The 22,299-nt window shown below is 44.1% G+C and overlaps 1 long non-coding RNA gene across 1 annotated transcript in view; it reads right to left on the reverse strand.

The window, feature by feature from the left end:
- Positions 1 to 5,178: 5,178 nt before the first annotated feature.
- Positions 5,179 to 22,299, reverse strand: part of LOC125323554 — a 125,950-nt gene continuing 108,829 nt past the window's right edge. Inside the window, exons 4-6 of the long non-coding RNA XR_007202555.1 lie at positions 19,212 to 19,323; positions 16,818 to 17,042; positions 5,179 to 7,562 (exon numbers count right to left, since the gene is read on the reverse strand). This is a non-coding gene — a long non-coding RNA (uncharacterized LOC125323554). The remainder of the gene's footprint in view (positions 7,563 to 16,817; positions 17,043 to 19,211; positions 19,324 to 22,299) is intronic.

Raw genomic sequence — 22,299 nt, forward strand, 5'->3', positions numbered from 1 at the left:
TATGGACTTTGTTGTTATTCTTGCCCTAGATTATCTTTGTCCTCTAGTAGAAAATCTCTCCCTCAAAACTGGATTCAGGCCTGGCGCTGAATAGCTCCTTGCTTTTCTGTATCATATGTTTTTTTTCCTCTCCCTTTTACTATTAAGGGGATTCTTTGATGCTCTTTCTCCTACAGAGTCTGTTTTCCAGTTGCTATGGCCATGAACAGCCAGAGAAGCAGGGTTCCCAGGAACCAGAGAAAAATGTGGTTGGTGACAGCTTAGCACAGTGTTTCAAAGGAATAAATCAGTTGTCCTGACTAATAGATCACACAGGCTCTGACACAAAGTTCAGGTCTTGAACTTCAAGCCTGGCAGCAAACAGCTGGAATTTGGTAAAAGGACATATTTTCCTCCAGGATTACCTCAGTGTGTCCAGGCTGGTGAGAAATCTGCAGTCAATTTAAGAAATTTGTCATGCTTGAAACTAAAAAGCAAACATCACAAAAGATAGAGATTTTAGCAGATCTTTACTTTTCCCTGCGAGTTTCTCTGATGTCGTGCCGGGAGGTGTGGTGGACCATTCTGCCCAGATGTACATTTGCCAGGAACTTAAATCGCCTCCATGAGCCCTGTATGAGGTCTGGAGGCTGTTCCCTGGCAGGAGATTCAGAGCTGGGATGGATTTTCTCACGGAAGTTCACTCTGATGTTAAACCTGAATTGAACGTGAGGATTCTTGAGACCTGTGATGTGACCAAAAGTTGCCAAAACAAGAGGAAAACTAGAGGGGCCCACAAGGAGAGTTATGGTGCAGCCTTGGGGACGTGAGAAGTGGCAATCAGGAATGGCTATTTCACATCCAATTGCTTGTTCCTGAATGTAGCCAACTTCAGAGGATGATGAAAGATATTTTCCTAAGGCAGAAGGAACTCAGCCTTGCACCAGTTTAACCCAACTCCCAACTGGAAAAGTTTGGGGCAATTAGGCAGCCCTTGCTGTATTGTATTTTCCGCTTCAGTAAGATAAAGCTGTGCTGAAGACAAATGGAACTTTTTAGTCTGATATTGCATTCACTGGAAAGCATTGATTTACTTCAGTTGAAGCACTGCACAAGCCCATGTGAAATTCCTTGCTTAGAAAACAGCACACGACAATCGACAGGTAGAGTCCCTACGTTCTCAGAATGAAACATTCTGACCTTCTTCTCTGAAACCAATTCATCTTGAGGTTCACCTAGCTTTCATTTCAGTAGACAAAAAGACCTTTGCCATCTCATTCCCAAATTCCTTGCAACTTTGAGTTTAAACCAAACCAAGAAAGCAAAGTTCACGTATTTGTGCATTGGATGCCCTTGTCACCTGTCAGCTTCTCCATTTCACTCTACACCTTATTACACTTTCAGTCTTAATGCTGTCCTGCAGTGATGAGTTCCACAGGTGAATTGCCACATGTTAAAAAAGGATTTTCCTCTCTGCCTCCCAACTAAGAGCCTGCCTCGAACTTCAAAACTGGTTTCCTCAGTGTATTTAAATAAATTGCAAGCTTGCAATGATACACACTCACCTCAAGGTTCATAATAAGCATGTAGGAGCTCAGACTTACTTGGTTCTGTGGGTCCATGCTTTAGATAGCTGAGAAAACATCTGATTACTCTCTGTTCCAATAAATTGGAATGCAAACCTCAGGTCAATCTCAGAGCCTCAGTATGAAGCAGGAGCACATCCAGCTGACCCACAAAAAAATCCCTTCTTGGGCCACTGCACTGTGCTGAAAAGGGGAAATATTTGCTAGAGAACAGCAGCTCAGAAACAATTATTTTCTAATGTTGCCTTCTCTACTTGGGCCATTTTCTGCTCGTTTCCTTCTGCTGTGCCAATGCCTCAGCTCTGCTGTGGTCTGGTTCTGACTTGGGGAGCAGCAGGCATCCTGCACATCCGTTTGTGCAGACCTGAATTTGGATGTCAGCAATTTGTTATGGACGCCTCCTGCTGCATGATAGGGATGTTTTCTGCAGAGTGACAGCTGAGTAATCTCTCACTGCATGTACTGCAGATTAAAAAACCCCAAAATCCCCAGTCCCTGAAGACTGCAGGCAAGCAAACATAAGGAGACAGGGATCAGCTGGGACTCCAGCGATAAACTACATAATTACCTTGTGGTTATTAACAGCTTATTAACACAAATCTGATTTTATCATCACAGGTAGAATTCTGTATGAAACTGTTTGATGAGCAGTGACAAAGGTTTCACTCCCTGCTTCACAGCCTGCAGCACCCTTGAGAGAGCAGAGTAGTGAAATCACAAAACCCCTGGTATGTGAAAGGGTAAACGATTACTGTGGGAGGCATATAAAAAGAAGGAAAATGGTCCTATAAATGCACAGACATTTGCTTTCAGAAGCTCAGAGTTAAGGATATTGTCTAGGAGGCCAGAGCTAACATAATATTACTGAGGTTTTCCTCTCCATTGAAGGAAATGCATGTATATATACACACCTATGCATGTCTATATATGTATTTTTTTCCTTTTGAAGCTACAAGAATGATTTCCCATCTTCAGTTATTTAGGAAGAAATGGTCCCTGTGACTCAGGACAGAAGGGCTGCCTGCTCTTTAATCATCACAGCTTTTGGGTTTAACACAAAAGCAGCAGCAGCCAGAGCTAGCCAGACCAGCCCCTTCCTCATTTCCCCATGTCGCAATGACTTCCAGGCAGAAGGATGCAAAGCAGTTTCTTTTTCTTTACTCTTCAGTGCAAATAGATAAAATACTTAGGCTTTGAAATAACTAATTACCCTCTCTTTGAACTATCTCAAGGACAGTTTTAAAGAAAAGACAGAAGATTGCTGATAAATCCATATTGGATAAGGAGGAAAGCAGCAAGGAGTTGAGGCCAGAAGTGTGCCAGGCAGTGTCACGTCCCTGCCACCTTGTGACAAGGCACTACAACTGCAAAGCCCCAAGCCTGCAAGCCCTGGAGCTGTCAGATGGCTGGACCTGGCTCTCTTCGGGGATCCCCAGAGGGACACACAAGGGCAGGTGTCCATCCCCAGGGGTGCACACAGAGCCCCAGGCAGGGATGGAGTCACTGACTGCTGCCTGGGGACGAGACCCTCCCTGCAGGTGACAGTGGCTTGTCCTCTCCCTGTGGGATGGGCACCTCCAGTGTCTACGACCAGCCTCATTTTGCCAGCATCCAGGTGCTGTATTAGAGCTGGAGGGGTCAAGGCTCGCTAGAACCATAGGATCCTTTAGGTTGGAAAAGCCCTCTAAGGTCATCGAGCCCAGCTGTTCCCCCAGCACTGCCAAGTGCCCCACCAAACCAAGTCCCTAAACACCATACCTACACGTCCTTTAAATATCTCCAGGGATAAGGACTCAGCACTTCCCTGGGCAGCCTGTTCCAATGCCTGACCACCCTTCCAGTGAAGAAATTTTTCCTAAAATCCAGTCTGAGCCTTCTGTGGTGCAATTTGAGGCCATTTCCTTTTGTCATATCACTTGTTACTTGGGAGATCTTGTTTCTTAAAACTTATCTGCTTGTTACCTAGGAGGTCTCTGGGCTGCCTGGATGAGAGGAGAAATACTCCCAGCACAGGGAATGGAAGCTCAGGGATTCCCACACCGAGGCAGGGAGAGCAGCGGTCCTCAGCAGAGCTCGGGTATCAGTTTTCAGTGGTTGGCTCTGCTTTTCCTCTCAGGCAGATCTCTGCAGAGTGCTTCAAAATTGGCTGTTTAGGAGGGGGAAAATATAGGTTAGCCAAGTTTTTCATCCAGACTTATCTGATGTTTTTGCCTGCTTTGCCTCTTCCTGACTTCCTTGTGCTAAGAAAACAGCTGCCTTTGGACTTCTAGGGTGAACTTTTATGTAATGCTTGAAAAGGAACAACAGAAAAGTGCCTTATTTTTAAAGAGTCAGCCAAGAAGACACATTATTGCAGCTTCTCCATCCCCACTGCATGCAGAGCTGTGGCACCAGGCCAGCTTTGCTCCTCCTTCAATTTGTTCCCAAATCTGCTGGAAGAACTGGAGGCTCCTTTGGTTTTCCATTGTTCTGGTTTTCCTGAAAAAGATCTTTTTGTGCTGTTATCCTTCCACGGAAAGGGCCTTCCTGCTCACACACTCAGTGACACAAGGTTACACAAGGCTATGGCAGCCTCTGCTCTGGAGAGGAGGGGTTTTCTTTCTCCTCTGGCACCTGGCTGGCACAGGGTGCCCAGGGAAGCTGTGGCTGCCCCATCCCTGGAAGTGTTCAAGGCCAGGCTGGATGGAGTTCTGAGCAATGTGGTTTAGCGAAAGATGTCCCTGCCCACAGCAGCAGGGTTGGAATGAGGTGATCTTTGGACACCCTCCAACCTAAACTATTCCATGATTCTATGAACTTGATAGAGCAGGGCACACAAATAGGTTTGTGCCTCTGATGCTGTAAAGGATGAGAGGTTGTCTGTGAGACAGAGGTGCATTATCTTCCTTAATATTTGCTTTGCAGAGATGCAAACACCTGAAGGAGGAATTTTTCATTGCAAAGGTCTCTGTTGGCTGCACAGGACGTGGACAAGGTCACAGGGAATGTAGCCAAAGGAGGGGACTGGCAAATTTCATAGAAAAATGATAAAATGCAATTGAAAGAATTATTTGCTCTGCTCAACACCACTTGGCTCAGCTTTCCACAGACCCTGTAAGAGGTCGGTTTCACCACTGATAAAAAGACAAAATGTATGGTTGTACTCAGAAGTAACCATCTGAGAAAGGAGGGAAGAGGAAACAGGTTCTGCCACTGCTGATGTAAGAACATGGGGTAGCAAGTCAGGGGATCAGGGCTCAAAGCAGCTAAAGGAGGCAGTTTGATATCCTGATATCCTGAAATGGCTTGGAGGCCTATAGAAAGCGTTGCTGGAGGATGGGGTGGACACAAACAGCTTACACAGGCTCAAGAGGAGGCTCAAAAACACCTGGAGAATTAATCTGTAAAGGTCACTAAATACATTTTTATGTATTGCACATCCCCATCAGGATTTTTTGAATGAAAACTAATTCTACAAAGAGGGAGAAGTATTATCTGTATTTGCCCTTTCTAGCTTTCAGGTTTGATTTTAGCTATCATTTAAAGTTGTATTTTCTTTTTAAACAATAAATAGTATTAAAATAGCACTTTTACACTATTGCAGGAATAAAAATTGCTGCCGCTGAGGCCATGTCATTCTTTATGGAGCAGAGCCACAGAAATCTATGACAGAAATTTTATAGGACAAGTCACTCCACAGTGGGTACAAACTTCCATGTGAGTTGGCAATTCATCTCCTCTACATCAGAAGTCCAACTAGGACAAGCCAACCTCGGGCTTCACGAATGGCAAGATAATAAGAGACACATTGAGGACATGCCTTAATAATACCATTACAATTTCTGCATCAGGCAGGAGTTTGGATGGCACAGAGAGGGGGCAGATTCCGTGCTCTCCCATTCTAGAAGTCCCCCAAGCTGCAGTAGATGCTTGGGGTCTGCATATGTTAGTTTTGAAACTGAAGATGCTTAATTCTGCTAGTGAGGGTTAATCGAGGTTCTTTAAATAAAAAGGAGGCTTGCAAAGGTGCAAGTTGTCTCTGTCCCCACGCTGAGCCAGCTGGAGGCCAATGAACACAGTCAATGCTGTCTTGGGTCGGGGCTAACTCGCTTTCACACCTTCTCCACCAGGTAAAGCGGCACCAATTCCCTGTGCTGCCTGAAACAGCCCGTCACCCCTGGCCAGGGTTTATGCCCTAAACATCCCTGTTCTGTAGTTCAAAGGCACACGGCAGGACAGCTTTCAGGCAGTGGAGGTGTAGCTCGGAGACAGCGCAGTCACGGGTCCTGTTATTCTCATCTCTGCTGGGGGAGGATTCACAGCCCATCGACTCCTCCTTTGACAGACACTTTAAAGCCCTGGCACCAGCAGCAGCAGCAGCAGCAGCAGCGACGTTTCCTGAACGCGTCCCGCCTTTGTTAGCACCAGCTCCGGGCCGAGTAATCCTTCGAGCTGGAGGTGATCAGCCACCAGCGACGGATTTAATGCCACGGCAATTACACCTCGCAGATTAGACTGGGCCTGATGACACGGAGTTAAGGATGCCCGTGGCAACCAGCAGCCTGTCTGGCTTAAGGCTGCGTGCAAGCAAGAAGGGATTTCGCCTGTCCCACGATACTATGCGCTCTTACACTTTACAGAATGATGAGCCACAGAATCTTTAAGAGAAGGAAAGGATTTTTGAAGACTCCTGCTGCGAGGACAAGATATCTGAGGGAAAAGGGAATGATATCCAATGCCTCTGAAAATCCCACAGGAGCAGGCTGCAGAAATATTTTTCTGTGATAGTTTGAGATAGATATAAGTGCAAACAGTGTAGAAGAAGAAATAAATTCTAGATTTAATGTGTTGGGATGAACAGGACCTTTAGGACTTCTGCTTGTGTAAAAGTCTGTGTGGTCTCTGTGTGAACGTGTGGAATGGGGATTGCTCAGCTCGGGTAACACATCTGGGAGCACAGCAAAGCAGCCTGGTCGAGGGAAAGGTGTCCCTGCCCAGGACAGAGGGTTGGAACTAGGTCGTTTTTAAGGTCCCATCCAACCCAAACCGTTCTATGGTGTGATGAAGCAGGAGAGTTGTAAGAGAGAGGAAGGATGAATTCCTTTGGAAGGATAATTTTTTGCCTCTCTAGTAGCAGGAAAGTTGGAAGAATTGTTTTGCTCTTACACTGGCCTGGGTTGAAAGTGTTTCACTGTGCAGAGTGGTAACAGCCTGATGCACACATTGTTCTTTGGCAGATCACAAGGACCGAGAGGAGAAAAGCCTGTCCTAAAAAGCACAAAAAGCCCCTAGTATCTCTGTAACAGGAGCTGAACTCCTCGCCATGTTTGGAAATATCCGCTGGGGATTTTTCCAGCAGATGGCAACAGCAGACCGGTTTGTAGTGCAAGGCCAGCGTTTGCAGGCTGCAGAAACCTGGCTGGGCTGTACCCAAAGCATCTTCCAGGTCTGCTTCTCCCACTCCCGATATTGAGCCTACCTGGTACCCCAGGGCATGACTGTAAAATAGAATAAATCGGTGCTGCAGAAAACTGCTGTACAAACTCTGGAGCTCTCAGTGCGTCTGCAGGGCTTAAAACATACCTGGTGCACTTCTAAACAGCTGAAAATTATGTCTCTCTCTGAACAAACATAATTTCTCTCCTATATATCTTTTTGCAAAATAATAATTCGAGGGGTGATCAGAGTGGGAGCACAGACAAACACAAAGATAAAAAATACAGTGTTTGACTGGAGTTTTATCAAAAGGTGTCTCTTCCCTGCTGTGTGCAGAAGCTGGATTGATGGACCAAAATTTCACATCATTCTTGTCATTGCTCCTTAGCCATCTTAGCCAGCTGCTCTTGGGAAGTGCTTGTTATTGCCTTGGAAAGGTGATTATCCTGCTCGAAATTGTAGACTCAGTTTGGCCTCTGGAGGAAGGAGTTGTGCCGCAGATCCCAGGTGCTGCAGATGCTGATATCCGTGGAAGAATCAGGGGGACTCCACAGCCAAGTCCCACCTCACTCTGCCCAGGCCCTGGGGAAGATGTGGGAGTTATTTTTCACAATCATCACCCCTGCAACATCATTTTTCATCAACATTTTGAGAGCACTACCGTTTTTAATAAATAGCAACATTGTTTTGCCATTTGCAAGTTTACTATATGAATTAACCTTGAAGACATAACACAGGATAAATTTACAGCTGAAGGTTCCAAACTTTTTCTCCAAAATTCAATCAATGTGTAGCTTTTCCCTTAAGCTGAAGTACAGGCCAGATTCATAGAATCATTCAGGTTGGAAAAGGCCTTCAGGCAGTGAAAATGAACATTTAGGTGTGATATGAGGCTTGGGGAGTGCTGAAGAGGCTGTAAAAGTCAACTGATATTCTTTGGAAATAAAAAAAAAGTGGAAAGAATTAATTCATAATGAATACCCTGCAGAAAAGACACAAGGGACAGGCTGCAGGGGAGATCCCTGAAAGCCAAAGCTGTGCCTCAGTGGGATCTAAGGTGGGAATTCTGCAATATGCCTGTACACAATTTAGTTTTCACTAGGGTCAGCGAGCAGTGGCCGCCCCAGGGCAGGAGGTGTCCCATCAGCTGTGGCTCAGGAGACTTGGCTGGGAAAAATGCAGGTTATTGTCCCCAGCCACATGGCAGTGTGCAGGAAAAGGGTGATATTGGTTATTTTTGTTACTCTGTTGGCTAAACAGAGGAGCTGCCCAGCCCTCTTCACTTGACCGATGCTCTCAGCTGTGGTGCAGGTGAATGCCACCTGTCTTGGGTGTTCCACCTCCCTGGGTATTTCTGTGCAGGGAACTGCAATGCCATTGTAACTTTTCTGCTCTCACATAATTCTGTCAGAAAAAACTGTATGTTGAAGAGGAAACTGCCTCTCACCGTCCTAAAATTCTTTATCTCTCGTGGTAACTTGCGGCACACTCCCTGCATATGTTATCTTTATGTTAACACTGTTTACAAGTGCTGTGAATAAACCCAAATCCAATCGAGAAAGTTCCTCTTTGCTCACATTTCCATGCAGGGGTGGGATTATCTACCTCTACCAGTGGTAGATGCAAAAGGAAAAAAATCCAACCTATGAATGCCTGCCACACCACAGCACACAAAGCTACTGCTTTTAGTGGGTTAGGCTGAGGGCTTTTCTGTTGTTCCTTTGCTCTTCTAATGAGGAGGACTGTGAGATGTCTTTGAACTAGCTACAGACATGAAAGATTTAGTAAACAAGATTCTTTATCCCATTTCTGGTAAGAGCTTGTCCTGACGGATATCTTCTTCCTCCTGTGGTTTAGACCACAGTTTGATCTTTTTTTTCCCTGTAGCCCCTGAAGCATTTCACAACATGATGGGCAAGGGCCTAGCAGTAATTAGACTGATTGAACACTGGAAGTGTAGACAAAAGAGAAGGTTGGGAATCGCTGTTGTTCTCCAAGCTGACACTACCAGGTCCTGAGGTCTCAACCCTCACAGCCCATGTTTTCGAGAGTACCTGCATACTGGTGTGCACAGACCTTGGGTCCTGCTGCAGCCTGGGGGATACGGGCTGAGATATCCCCGCACAGCTCCTGTATCTCCTGGGACAAACCCACCTCTCCCTGCTGCTGCTCCAGTGTTGTGCCTGTGGATAACAGGTTAACACGGTGGCAGTGCACAAGCTGCCAGGTGGCACCCACCTGACCTGCACTGAAGAGAAAATCTTATTTTTCAAAACTTTCCATCATGCCATGCAAAACACAGATTCCTTCCAAACCTGGAAGTGATAGCCTGGCATGATGCCCCAGGTCATGTCTTACATAAAGTGTTTTTTTCCTTCTGCACAATACTCTACATCCTACTTTTTCAGATACTCACCAAAGCTACCTTAACTCATAACAGCCAGGCCTCTGTATGACTGTGCTTAACTCTTGCTCAGCTCAGGGCATCTTCCCATTCCCCAGGCTTCAGAAGCCACTGAAACTCCCATGTTTTCCTGGTGGCTTGCAGCTGCCCTCCTCCCACCGACTGGGTCACCTGCCAGGCTCTCCACTGCACTGGGCATGGCAGCCTCCAAGAGGAGTATCTGTCTGTTTGAGAGCTGATTAAAAGCCTGAGGAAAAAAAAGCTGACGGTGCAAGCTCTGAAGGTACAAGAAGCATTAGCCCTGGAGATGTGAAGGCCACCTGGTTATGTTGAGCACACACTGTGGTCAATTTACCCAGCTGTTCAGCTGGAGAGATCCATTTCCATGTGCTGGGGTTGGTCCATCTCCAGCCATGCTGTGAGAAGGTTATTAAAATGCCCTAGGGTATATCATTGTGTCCCGCAGCCGTAGGGAGGAGGAGAGAAGATCCAGCAGGCAGGAATGGTGCAGCAAGATTGATTTATTTAATTATTTTACAAACTCTTTTATAGACTTTTTTCTTCATAGTCTAATTGGACAAGGATCAGCCACCCCTTGGGGTGATTGGCTAAAATCCTAAAACATCCATTGTCAAAATATTTTTCTATTATACCATAAACAAGATTTTTCAAGGTTGCAGGTGGCTTGTTTACATTCCCTGCTACCTCTTCTGTGAGAGACAAAAGTCTCTCACGGACTTAGAAAATAGCAAGAAAATCCTTGCTAGCAGCATTTTTGTATCCACAAAGGTGTTCTGGGGTGCTACCCCTGCCTGCTCAGCAGAGGCTTGCACACACCCTGCCATCAGCAGGGGCAGCCTTTGATGCCACACCAGCCTGGCAGAGATGTGAGTGAGCCCTTCTGACAGTGTTAACATCACCACTGGTGCCTGAACTTGAATCCCGAATTTTGCCAGGGCAGTTCTTCCCAAATTTCTGCTAAGAGCTGTACAGTGCAGCTCCTCTGCTGTTTCCCAGCTGCTGATGTGTGTCCATCCCACAGAGTCCCAAAGGAGGGGCCCTGGGGAGTCCTCTGTGCTGACTTGAGGGGACCAAAGGGTCTGATCTTGAATTTAAGGGCTGTTCTACCCTCGGCCAGGATTCAAGCTGATGGTGCAGTTGAACAATCTCTCCTCAGAGAGAGGTGGATCTGAATCCCTTTACTTGCCTCGTTCCGTGAGGTTTATCCTAAAGAAACCAGGTTACAATTGTCCCTGCTCTGCTTAAAGCTTTGTGGAGTAGGTTCAGATGACCAGTTACTGTGAGCTTTTTGCTGGTGCAAACGAGCAATTTGCCAGAAAAACTTCACATGACAAAACTTTTATCCCAAAATCAATTTCTAGTCATTCTGAATTCAGAGATGTCCAATGACAAAAGGCAAAGGAAGCCATGCAGATTGATGCATGGCTACAAGGGACAGGAAAGTTAGACACTGATATTGAAATATTCAACCTTTAATCAGCAATGCTATATTTCTTATGGGGGAAGGAAATAAAGAAACATACAGCCACGTCGGCCAAATGAAACCAATAGAGAGTAATTAAACTTGCGTTTACCAACACAAATAGCCAGCACAGAAATACCAGTGTATTTTCTTTTCTCAACATCTGTCTGATAAAGACCTTTTGGCTGTAATATTGACATTTTTGTGACTTTTAACTCATTGGAGTCTCACTTACAATAAAATAAAATAAAATAAAATAAAATAAAATAAAACAAACCCCTACTTTTAAGCACCAAATTCTCTTTACTAAAGCCAGCATTTTACTACTGTGTACTTGGGCATACTGGGCAGCTTATTTTCATTCAGGAAAATAAAATAAAACAAGCTTTCCCAGTACAAAAACCCTCTCCAGCAGCAGAGGATATGCTGGCACTAGTGTAATTAGAGAGGTCAGGAATCAGGTAACACCACCAACATTGCTTTATCTTTATCAGCTGAAATAAAGAGTTGAGTAAATGCCTTTAAAAAGTTAAAGCTGCTGAGGTTAATGCATTTGGGGTGGTTGAATGTGCTTTATTTGTGTGGTAAATTTATTTGTCAGGTACTGCACAAGCACAACAAACCATGATGTTTACCTGGAATTCATGAATACTCAGTTATGGGCAGCTTTAAGCACCAGACTGAGTTGGGACGCAGTACATGGTAGTGTAATTTGTTGGAATAGACTGGTCTGCTGGAGAAAAATGTTTTGAAAGATTTTACATGTTTGGGGAAAGAGCTGGCAAAGTCTGCAATCCAATTCCCATCATGAGGTAACCTATCATCAAACACTGGCTTCAAAAACAAAATCTGGCAGATCCGAAGTTTACCACATTATGTCTCCCAATCTGCTTTTGTAGCCTTTTCCCTTCCCCGAACGTTGGGGCTGCACTGTGTTTTCCGTGCAGTGCTGAGAAAACAGAGCGCTGTGCCAGCGCACTCCTTACTTTTGGTTATTTTTAAATCTCTGCAAAAGCTCCCGCTTTCTTCTGTAGCCAATGCCTCTTGTTTGTGGAAGCAGTTCCAATTTACTTTCTATAAGGAAAAAAAATTCTACTGCCTCGAAAGCACTGCAAGTATCCACATTGTTCTCCTGCATTGTTTTCCTTACAAAAAGGAATTCTTTGGAACCACAGAGGCATTGAGTGGCCTCCACTCACTTTTTTTTAACCCCTCCCAGCTCTCAAATAATGGCTTTCAAGCAGTGACCTTTCCTTTTCGCGAAGGCCACCTTGTTATTTTGGGTTGGATTTCCCTGCCGATTGTTCTGCGTTTCCTCCCGCGTTGCTCTGCGGCGAAGCTGCTGCCGCCGCTCCTGCTCCCGATGGGATAACCAGGGTGAGCACCCTGGGCTCCTCACCCACAGCACTGCTGCTCCTGGGGGGCTGTGTGTAACCATAGGGAGAGCCAGACCCCTGGCAGCCTTTCCCATCTTCATGTGGATGGCCAAAAAACATCAACTTCTCATAACAGCCACAAATAATAAAATCCTGGCAACAGTGGCCATTAACCACCTTGTACACGTTATAGCCGTCCATCAGATGCTCGGAAATGCAACAGCAGCTCTCTAGAACTGCTCTCAAAGAGCTTCACCCATGAGTGTCATAGGAAGACACACATAAAAACCTGACCTTTCCTAGTTAAACAGCTGATCCACTTCTCTGTGTGGGAATAAACACTGTGTTTGTACTCTGTAGGAGTAATTATTTGTCATCCCTACATTCTCTTTCTTGTAACAAGCTTTTTTTAAAAATATTACAAACTTCTTGGAGGGACGTACAGAACCCATCCCTTTTCACACAGTACCTCTGCAGGACCTGAATTAGTTTGTGTCACTACAAAACACTGAATCCACAAGCAAAAAGTGTGAGACACGTGTAGGATCCAGAGCGAGCCTTGAAATCAGTCAATGTCTCTAATATAATCTTTAAACAAACACCTTGGCTACTTGAAGCAGAGAGGAGCAAAGTCCACCCACTCTGGGATTTTGTTTTTGAGAAAGCCAAGTTAAGCTGTAAAATACAGATTCACTCTGCTGAAGGATCTCATCTCGATTTCTAGATGCTGACACTGAGCCTGGCAACAAGTCCTGTCAAAAATAAACTGGGACATTCTCAAATACACTCAGCAGCAAAACATGTGCATCTTGATTCCTTGAGGACTGCTGCAGGCCTAGGAATCTGGAGCTCTGAGCAGACAGGCTTTGTTTTAGAAGCAACATGTTCTGCTGTATTCATAAGAAAATATTCTCAGAAATTCCAACTCACCAGGAATTTGAAAGCTCCTCATTTTGGTTGGATTTTGGGATGTAACCCAAGTGTGAAGAGATGAGGTTTCTTGGGGTCTTGTGAACTTGAAGTGCTCCTTTTCAGCCAAAGTCGATCGTTAGACCCTGCCCTCAACTTGCACATACAAGGCACAGAGACAATAAGTGGAGTTTCCTAAATACTCATTTATTTTTGAAGTTGTTTATATTTCAGAGTTCAAATTGAGACAAATTGTGTTCTTTCACCCAAAATATTTGTAAAATTTTTTGCTTCTGTTTCTTTCCCAGTAATAGTTTCCATCTGCAACTGGCTGTGTGAAAAACCTCAGTGTCAACATTTTAAGAAATGCTTATCTGTTTTTACATCTGTTTTACAAACTTCAGGTAAAGGGGAAAAAAAAGATGATTCTAATATAATCTTTATCTTGTACTTATTTCATTGAGAGGTGTGATAGGAGGCCGAGATCCTGTGCTAGCCAAACTTTAATGCACTACACTAACAATATAGGTAAAGCCGTAAGTAATTGGAAAAATAATAAAATAAGTGGGAACAAAAAGGAGATAATGACCCCCCACCAATCCTTCAACCTTGGAAAACATCTACTGTGTTCAGAAAACAGAGCGTGAGACAGAAGGAAGGTGACAAAAAGGAGAAAAAACAACGTCTGAAATTTCAAAATGTTTTCGGAGGATCGAAACGAGATGAAAATTTAAATTTAAGGGAAATATTTTGGTGCACCAAATACTTTTTATACAAAAGTCTCTATTTTGCAGGATAAATGTTTGAGACACAAATGTTGGCCATCTGTAACTGCAGCAGTGAGTGAGGCAGCAAGATGGAAAAGGTGTCGTGGCAAATTGCCTTGCCTCCCTCTGGAGCGCTGCATTGCAATGAGCTGGCCCGAGTCCCAGAGGCAGCAATGCCATATTCGTGTTGTGAGAAATGCAAGGTGCTCAGGCCTGGGAAAAGACCTCTTCTTGTGTCCACACTGATTGTTCCAGAACTGCTTCAATGCCACACTTCTCACTGTATCCAGAGTGAAAATTTTCCTCACCTCTATTTCTGCTTATAGACAAATCACTTTTCCTCCTTGTGGGTAATTTGGGCTACAAATACAGTGATGAATATGCTACCTAGTAGTAAAAAGGGAAATAAATATGTATAAGTGACTCTCCCCCTATTCGTGTGGGCCTGTGCATGCCTGAGCACAGGCAAACATAAACACACACATATCTTATGCCTCCAGAATATTTGTGTGTGTTCAGTGGCTCAGTTCCAGTCCAACTACAAACACCCCTGCTCATTACAGGAAAATGTGTGATGCTTATTTTAAAGCCCTCTGAAATCTCTGAAAACATAAAGGCACCTGCCTCACACAAGACATCTCCCCTGAGCTCGTTTTATCTAGCAGTGTTTGTACTTGAAGTGTACGTGACACTGCTCACTTGAGACACCATTATCCAAAAGTCCTCCAAAGCTCATTCCAAACTAGCTGAGAAAAGTCATCCTTCTTCAATCCCTCTTTTAACCAGTTCTTAACACATCTCCTCACCCCTTCATCGATGCCTCTCCCTGGAACACTTCTGTTCATCCCACTAATGAGAGGCAGATTGATTTCCATCATTTCACCTTCTGTTGCCTTATTGATGCCCTGCCTGCCCAGAGGGAGGACAGTCACCCTGTGGTGGCAGCATCAGAGAAGCTCAGTCAGAGGACACTGATGCTCTGAGTTGCAAGGAAGTGGGGTCTATTCTGATTTACACAAATCCAGTGTCTTTCACCTTAATGATGAGGACTTTTCGAAAGCTAAAGCTAAATTATAAACTGATCAGAGCTTCCCGGCAGCAGCGAGTTTGGTCTTTGTTTCAAAATGAATGGCTATCTTTACAGAATCTGAGATTATCTGCTAAGTGATTACATACCTACACACATGGCAAAAGATTAGCACCTTCCTGCACCCCCCTGTCAGTGTTATTCTTACGTGCCCAGTCACCTCCACGGACCCACGCCAGATGTGAGCCGTGAGAAACGCAGCAGTTGAATTACAGGGAAAGTTAAGAAAGTGGTGTGGGGGGCACATCTTTCCAGCAGTTCAAAGACTGTTCAAACAGTTCCGCTTCTTCTGCTTGTCTCTTTTTTTTTTTTTTTCCACACTGAGGCTTTAGTGTCTCTCTCTTTTCCCAGGGGTACATATTAAAGGAAGTTCAAGTGATCATCAGGCTATATCCCATTTCCACGTTATTCCAGCCTCGCTTGAAGAGATGATATATCTGATAGCTTTTAGCTTGGCTCTATCACACTGAATTTCCCCTCTTTTTCCACTTCGCACTTATGATTTGTGATGGGCAAATCTCGAAAGATTAGAAGCTTGGCTTGGATAGGTTTGAAGTTTACATTTCAATTTTCAGAGATCAGGGTCACTGCAACAAGTGTATGAATTATCTGCCTAAGAGTCATGGGATCTGAATGACCGAAGACTTTGGCATACTTCAGGAAGAGGAACAAGCTGATATCTGTATTTCCAGCTAACATAGTTACATTGCCCCAAAATTAAACAGACCAAGGGGATTTACTGATTTTCAGTGGCATCAGAGGAAATGAGAGCTGAAGGCATCAGAGGGTTGTTTGACTTTGGAGCAGGACTCAAATGCTGTATCCCATGTAAGGGCTTTACCCCTTGGATCCTCTGGCCAGACAAGGGGCAGGGGCAGAGCTGAATGCTGTGAATGCTTTACAGGTGGTATCCTCTCAGAAAATAAAATGTGTGTACTTCCCAAATGGACCAGTGACACCTATATTTTCCTCTGGGCTGCAGAGTGCACTCTTAGCTCACCCTCCCTACAAGACTGTGTTATTGTTCCTGTGAAAACTCTGATTCTTCACTGACATTTGGCACCACTTTAAAATCAACTTTCCATACAGATAGATTGACTGCAAAATTGGCCTTGACTGTATTTTCTCACTGAGAATGCAGACAGGAGATGAAAATCAAAGTTTAATCCTGTTGCCTGCTGTAGCAAAACACAATACAATGCCTATCTGGAATGTAGCATCTCTCTTTTTATTTATCTATTGTATGTCTCTGTCTGAGACAAGTATGTTCTTGCTCTGTTTCCAAACAGAAGAGCATCACAGAAAACACTTCTGGTGAACAAAACAAATATACCTACTTTTCTTGTAAGGTTTTACATCACCTAAAGAAAATCTGGCTACAGACAACAGAAAGGTCTGACTAAAACTGGGTGGGGGGTTGATGAAATTTTGCTTTGTCAAAAAAGTTCTCCTCAGGGAGCTCAGAGGATCATAAGCAGGAGACAAAGCAGTTTACAAGTTTTTTAACTCAGTTTTTGCAGACCTGAAGAAGTCTAGCTGTAAGCATTTTGGGCAGGAGCTGGGTAAACATTACTGATATTGGCCACAGGTATCTAAAGTGGCAACACAAAGGGAATAATTTCTCCAGTGCAGGCAAAACAGGGGCTGAGCTCTTTGGAAGGTCTGGCCTGAGAAAGTGGCACAATGAAAAAAAAATGGTTTCCTCAAATGGGTGGTACAAGGCTTGGGGAATGAATGTTTGTGGAGCACTCAGCCCCTGGTATGAAAAGGTGCTGTAGAAGTTCAAAGTATTATTGTTATGGCATACTTACTCAGCAAGGCAGGGAATATCAAAGGCTTTCTTCTCCCAGCTGGCTCGGCCTTATCTCCAGGAACTGTTGGTGGGTGGTGATTGCTCTCAGGGACTGGTGATGACAGAGCAGTGAAGGCACTCACTTTGCTTGCAGAGCTGCTCTGGGCACCCTCCTGGACCCGCCAAGGCTCCAGTTCCTCCTTGGTGCTTTTTGGTGCGCACACACCTCGTTCCAGAGAAAAGCCTGGAATGAAAACAGAGAGCTCTGACACCTGGCTAATGGAGGCACTCAGGCAAGGGCTTTCACTTGCCACGTCGGGAAATAATTGATACAAATTGCTTCAGACATTCAAGGTTGCCGGTCCTCCTTCCCACAGGTTATTTTTAGGCCCAATTAGGCAGATGAAATGACACCAGAATTAATTTGGGTAGACTCAAATACTTGGGCTCGCTTTTTTTTTTTTTTTTTAATGCTTCTCTCCAGATATATGGCAAATGTCTGAATTACAAAAAGCAGATAAAGGGATTCTTTTCTTTCCCCCCTCTTCTACTAAGCGATATTCAAGCACTGAAAGACTTGCTCACTGCAAAACCACTTAGGGCTGATTGCTGGGGAATTTCCTCTCACCACCTTAAACCCAAAGCAAATAACAGAATATGAAATAACACATATTCTTGGCATCAGGCTGGACGAGAGCTCCCCCAGGTCTGTCATAAAGGAAAGGCTACCAACCCACCCATCAGAAGATAAAATACAATTAACCGATTCATTATATAAATATTTTGGGTGGGGAGATATGAATTGGCTTATCTCTATTATTCTTATCATTATTATTAGCTACTGTTTGCTAAGACTGAGTTTTTCAAAGCCTTCTTTCGTGTTAAGGATCCCAAATTCCCATGTTAAATCCCACCCTAAATTTGATGGTGATAGCTTTTGCAAGCTACTGGGGAACACAAGCAGGGGGAGAAATAAGACAGGTGAGATAATATTCATGGCTGTTATTGCCAGAATTTATGGACAAACTATTCCCGTGCTATTTGAACATAATTCGTACATTTGGGCAAAAGGCAGATCCATAAGTGTTCTCCAGCAAAGCCCCAACCTGTGCAATGTTTTCTCAGAGAAGGAGCTACTGTAACTACCATGGAATATGCAAAACCTGACTGCTGGCCTCTGTGGTTTTTGCACTTTCCCAAACCCTTCCAAAATCAGAAAGCTTCCCAGCTCTCAGGAAGAGGCAAATCATGAACTACCCCAGGCTTGCAGGCTCAGAGGCTGCAGATCAGCTGGTTGAAATGTTGGCATTGCCCAAGGCAGCAGGAGTTCTGCCCCTGAGTTCAGCAGGGCAGTGCTCTGCCCTCGTAGGGCGAGCTGGTGAAGAGGTCTGCCTCCCATGCACATTCCTGTGGCTCAGCGTGTGAGGACACGTTGTCGGTGCGGGGCTGACAGCTCCTGTGCAGTGCTCAGCCTGCAGGATGTGCCAGCAATGCCACTCACTTGTGGAGGGAGGAGAGGGGGAGAAGTTGCATTTTGGCCTTTGCAACAGGCAGGGCTCGTAGGATCAGCTGCCACAGCAGGTCTGACGTGCCATGCCTTGATTTCTGCTGAGGCCTCAGTAACCCCAGGCTGATACATGACGGGAGGTGGTCATGAAAAGGCACCTGATTGTGAGATACAACCATCCCACCCTGGGGAAACGGGGGCTCCACTCTCTGCTGTAAACACAGCACTGGTTCAGAGCATTCCAAATGGAATTGAGTGACAGGCTTCCCTTACTCTTACGTCACAGGCCCAACTTTTCACTGTGCCACGTCATAATTAAGTACAAGAATTTGAGTCTGACTGCAGTTCACCTTCACATAAGCCAAGCTTTAATAAGTATCTGACACTTTGGAAAAAACCTCTGGTAAGTCAGCAGGAATGAGGGTTTCTTTCTCCTTATTAGTACCTTTTATGATATCACAAATATACTTCCCCCCTAATCTCTTTCTGAAGGCAACACATACATAATTTTTGGGCTTGAGTTTTTTTCTCACCTGTATCTTCTAAGCATGTCTCAGCACTTGGATGGTTGGTGACAGGGGAGTAATTAATACTTTCTGATAATAAACTAATAAATCTGAGGCAGAAAAACTTAAAATATCACCAGCTGCTCAATATTGAACTGCTCCAAGATGCATTTATTTTAGACAATCCAGGCTGTAACCTTACCTCAAAATACTGGGTCATTATAACTACTACATGAACAAAAGTCCTGATCCATTGAAAAAGTTCTTTTAAGTATGGCTTTTAAACCTGAAGTCTTCATAAGGTGCTTGCCCTATTTCATCCCCTAAAAGGGTTCATAGTTCCTGTGAATTCCTGCCTCATCACCCACTTCCCTGGTTCATATCTAAGCACCATATTCACCTTCATATCTCCACCTGTGCTTTGCAGTGAATCTCACTGTGGCATCTCTTCCAGCAATCCCAGCTGGTGGTGCTAAGACCCAGTAACAGAAAGATCTTCAGTCTGTAAAAAACTAAAAAAAAAGAACAAAACACACCGTTTGTTAATAATATATTTTCGGACACTTGCAGGAAACACTGGCAACTGGTCTCTACCAAGATGATGAGCCATGAGGAAAATACTGAGCTTCCAAAATTACAAAAGTAATACTCTCACAGGCACAACATCAGGGGAGATTTGTCCTCTTTCCTGTCTGTGACACAGATAATGAATTCCTCAAAATCCCTGTCTCTCAGCAGCTTCATAGCAGGACATCCCTGCAAGGTCGTTGTGTGAACACTAAAGGCTGGATCTCACAGACAAAAGTCACTTTCCCATAGTCTTTCAAGAAGTCTTTGTAAAAAGGGACGATGGAGGGGAGAAGGGAAAGGAAGATCTGCTGTAAACATCTGAAAGTTCAAAATTAAAAGAAAGTTGGAATTTATCTGCAATAGCGTTGTGTTGACACTAGGTATTCATGCATGAAAATTTTCCTGACTTTTGTAATAGAAATTACTCCGAAGGAGTAAATGCTTTGCTTCAGTCTCATTTTGTCATGCCCATGAACATACCAGAGATGAAAGGTACCTGGCTGAATTTGGGTAAAAATAGATGGGATTTTGAAAAGCGGGAAGAAATGCCTGGGAAAAGTCACCTACATATGGTCTTAATCATGCCAATGGATAACCCCCACATTACCCTTTAAAAGGTCATCTGATAAACATCAACACTGGGCTTTTCTCACAAACCCAACACCTAAAATTGCTTCAGGCTACTGTAATACAGCATGAGAAGTTAAATTAGAAGCATATATTTGGTAATAGCACCTCTGAGAGGGACTCTTCAAAAGCCTGTGCCCCCATTAAAGGATTAGAAGTCCAGCACACATATCAGCAACGACTCTCCATCCAAAGAGAAGCAGAACAGGGGACAGAAATCAGCATTTTGTTCTGATTAGCTGCTCTGATTGATGTAATGTCTTAATTACCTTTTTTTTTAAACATTGCTGCAAACCTGCCATTGAGGGAAGTACTATAAAGAATACCACTATGAAGCAGAGCTTTCAAGCTTTCCCTTATCTCTTGTGGGTCTGGTGCTGATCTTTCCAGAATATTTTTTGGTGAGACACACAGAATGAAGCAGTCTCCAAGCAGCTGGTAGTCTTGGGTTCAATTGCTTTCAGGAGCACCCAAAATCCAAGTTACAGACTTGGAGGTAAAGTCATTCAAAAAGAAGAATGGAATCATTAAATACTTCTGGAAAAGTGCTATTTCTGTATGAAACAATGGAAGAGATATTAAAAAAGATGCAGGGATAATTAGAGTCAGCACATTCAAAAGCACTTCCTTTTTATTTGGGCATTTTCTCTCCTGCAAGCAAATCCGTTCAATTTTCCCTGAGTGACAGTATTTTGAGGTTATCTGCCCCAAAGGCAAATAGATCTGATTGTCCAAGAAATAAGGATGAAGGCAAAGGGCACATCCTAAAGATTGAAGACTGGCTGAGAAATTGGAGGGTGTAAGATGAAAGAAGTTCTCTGTCTCAAGGTCACTGATGATTTTAGGATGTCTTTAAATGGGGGAGAACACTCCTAACCACAGTTTTTATACTTTTGGTGTTTTCCTCTTGTTCCCGACTCAAAGTGGGACAAGTTCAGGTTTTCTCTCCTCTTTCCAAATAGAGTCCTGAGTTTTGCTCTGGCACTTGTGGGCTCTAAGAAAGGATAGATGGAAGCAGAATTTTGCTCCCATTTTGAAAGCCTCCTGCAGCCAGTCAGAAAATCCTCTGCACGTGGGCTTTCATGGAATTTCCTATTTATTTCATCCCAAATTCATCTTTTCAGTTCATGAACCAGGAAACAAAATTTCCTCAGTGCTGGCTCTACAACTCTTGCCCAAGAACTGATGATCGGGCTCTGCTCCTTTTCCCAGATTTCAGGGTTTGATTTCTGAGACTGTTGGAGGTAAGCAGGGCATGACAGAAGTGGCCTTGCCCTCTCACAGACACAGTGACTCTGAACTCCTAAATTTTTGTCTCTAAATTCCTAAGTTATCCTCATGGGTTTTCTCCCCTGGACTCATGAGAGCAGTAGAGTAGTTCAATGAAATTTTCTTTCCCAGCTCCCACTGAAGAGGGGACATTTCTGAGCCCATTTTCCCTGGTGTTTCTGTATTTAACAGGTCCTGCCCCCATGGACTCCTATCTTAAGAGCATACAAGCAGGAGCAGGCTGCTGCAGCAGGAATCCAGAAGCTGGAGCTGTCAAACTGAGCCTTATTAGATACCAAAGGGGCTAATAAAAGAATGGGTGTTTGTTGTATTTCTGGCAGGGATGGTTGCTGAAAAGCCTGGAGAGAAGGATCCCGAGACACTTCAGCTCCCAAGTTCCGATGGATGTATTTCTAGTTGATCAATCTCTGTCTCTGTGGCTGAGCTAACTTCCCACTTCAGGCCTCTGACAGCTGGACAAAGCAGGGTTTGAGCCATGCCTTGCTTTAAGTAAGTGTAGAGAGATGTTTTCAATCTGACCTTGCCAAATCAGGCCCGGGCTTGGGGCGTTTGCTGAGGTCCAGGGAAGATTTTCCCACTGAATGGCAAGTGGCAAAAGCTAATTCTACCCAGAGCAATGTGATGGAGTACTGAAGTGACAAGTGTTTGGGGAGATAGGAATCTACCTTGTGATCTGCAGAGCCTTTAGCTTCATAAAACAGAAGAAAATACTTATATATGCTGATTTGGTAGTGGTGGTGGAGATTGTTAAAAGCTAATTACAAAGTATAATTTTCAGAGACAGAGGAATATATTTAACCACACAGTGGATGTGTTCATGATTATCCTTCTATATTAAAGAGATAAGATTTGGCAAGAGCAAATGTGGGCTTTGTTTGGCTTTTTGCTCTTAAGTTCTCATCTTTTCTTAAAGTCCATCAGATAATGAGATGTAAAAGCACACATACAGCAATAACGTGGTACAGTAATGAACAAAATATAATACCAGACAACAAAAGCAA

The sequence above is a fragment of the Corvus hawaiiensis genome, chromosome 3 (assembly GCF_020740725.1).
Source record: "Corvus hawaiiensis isolate bCorHaw1 chromosome 3, bCorHaw1.pri.cur, whole genome shotgun sequence".
Taxonomy (NCBI): Eukaryota; Metazoa; Chordata; class Aves; order Passeriformes; family Corvidae; genus Corvus; species Corvus hawaiiensis.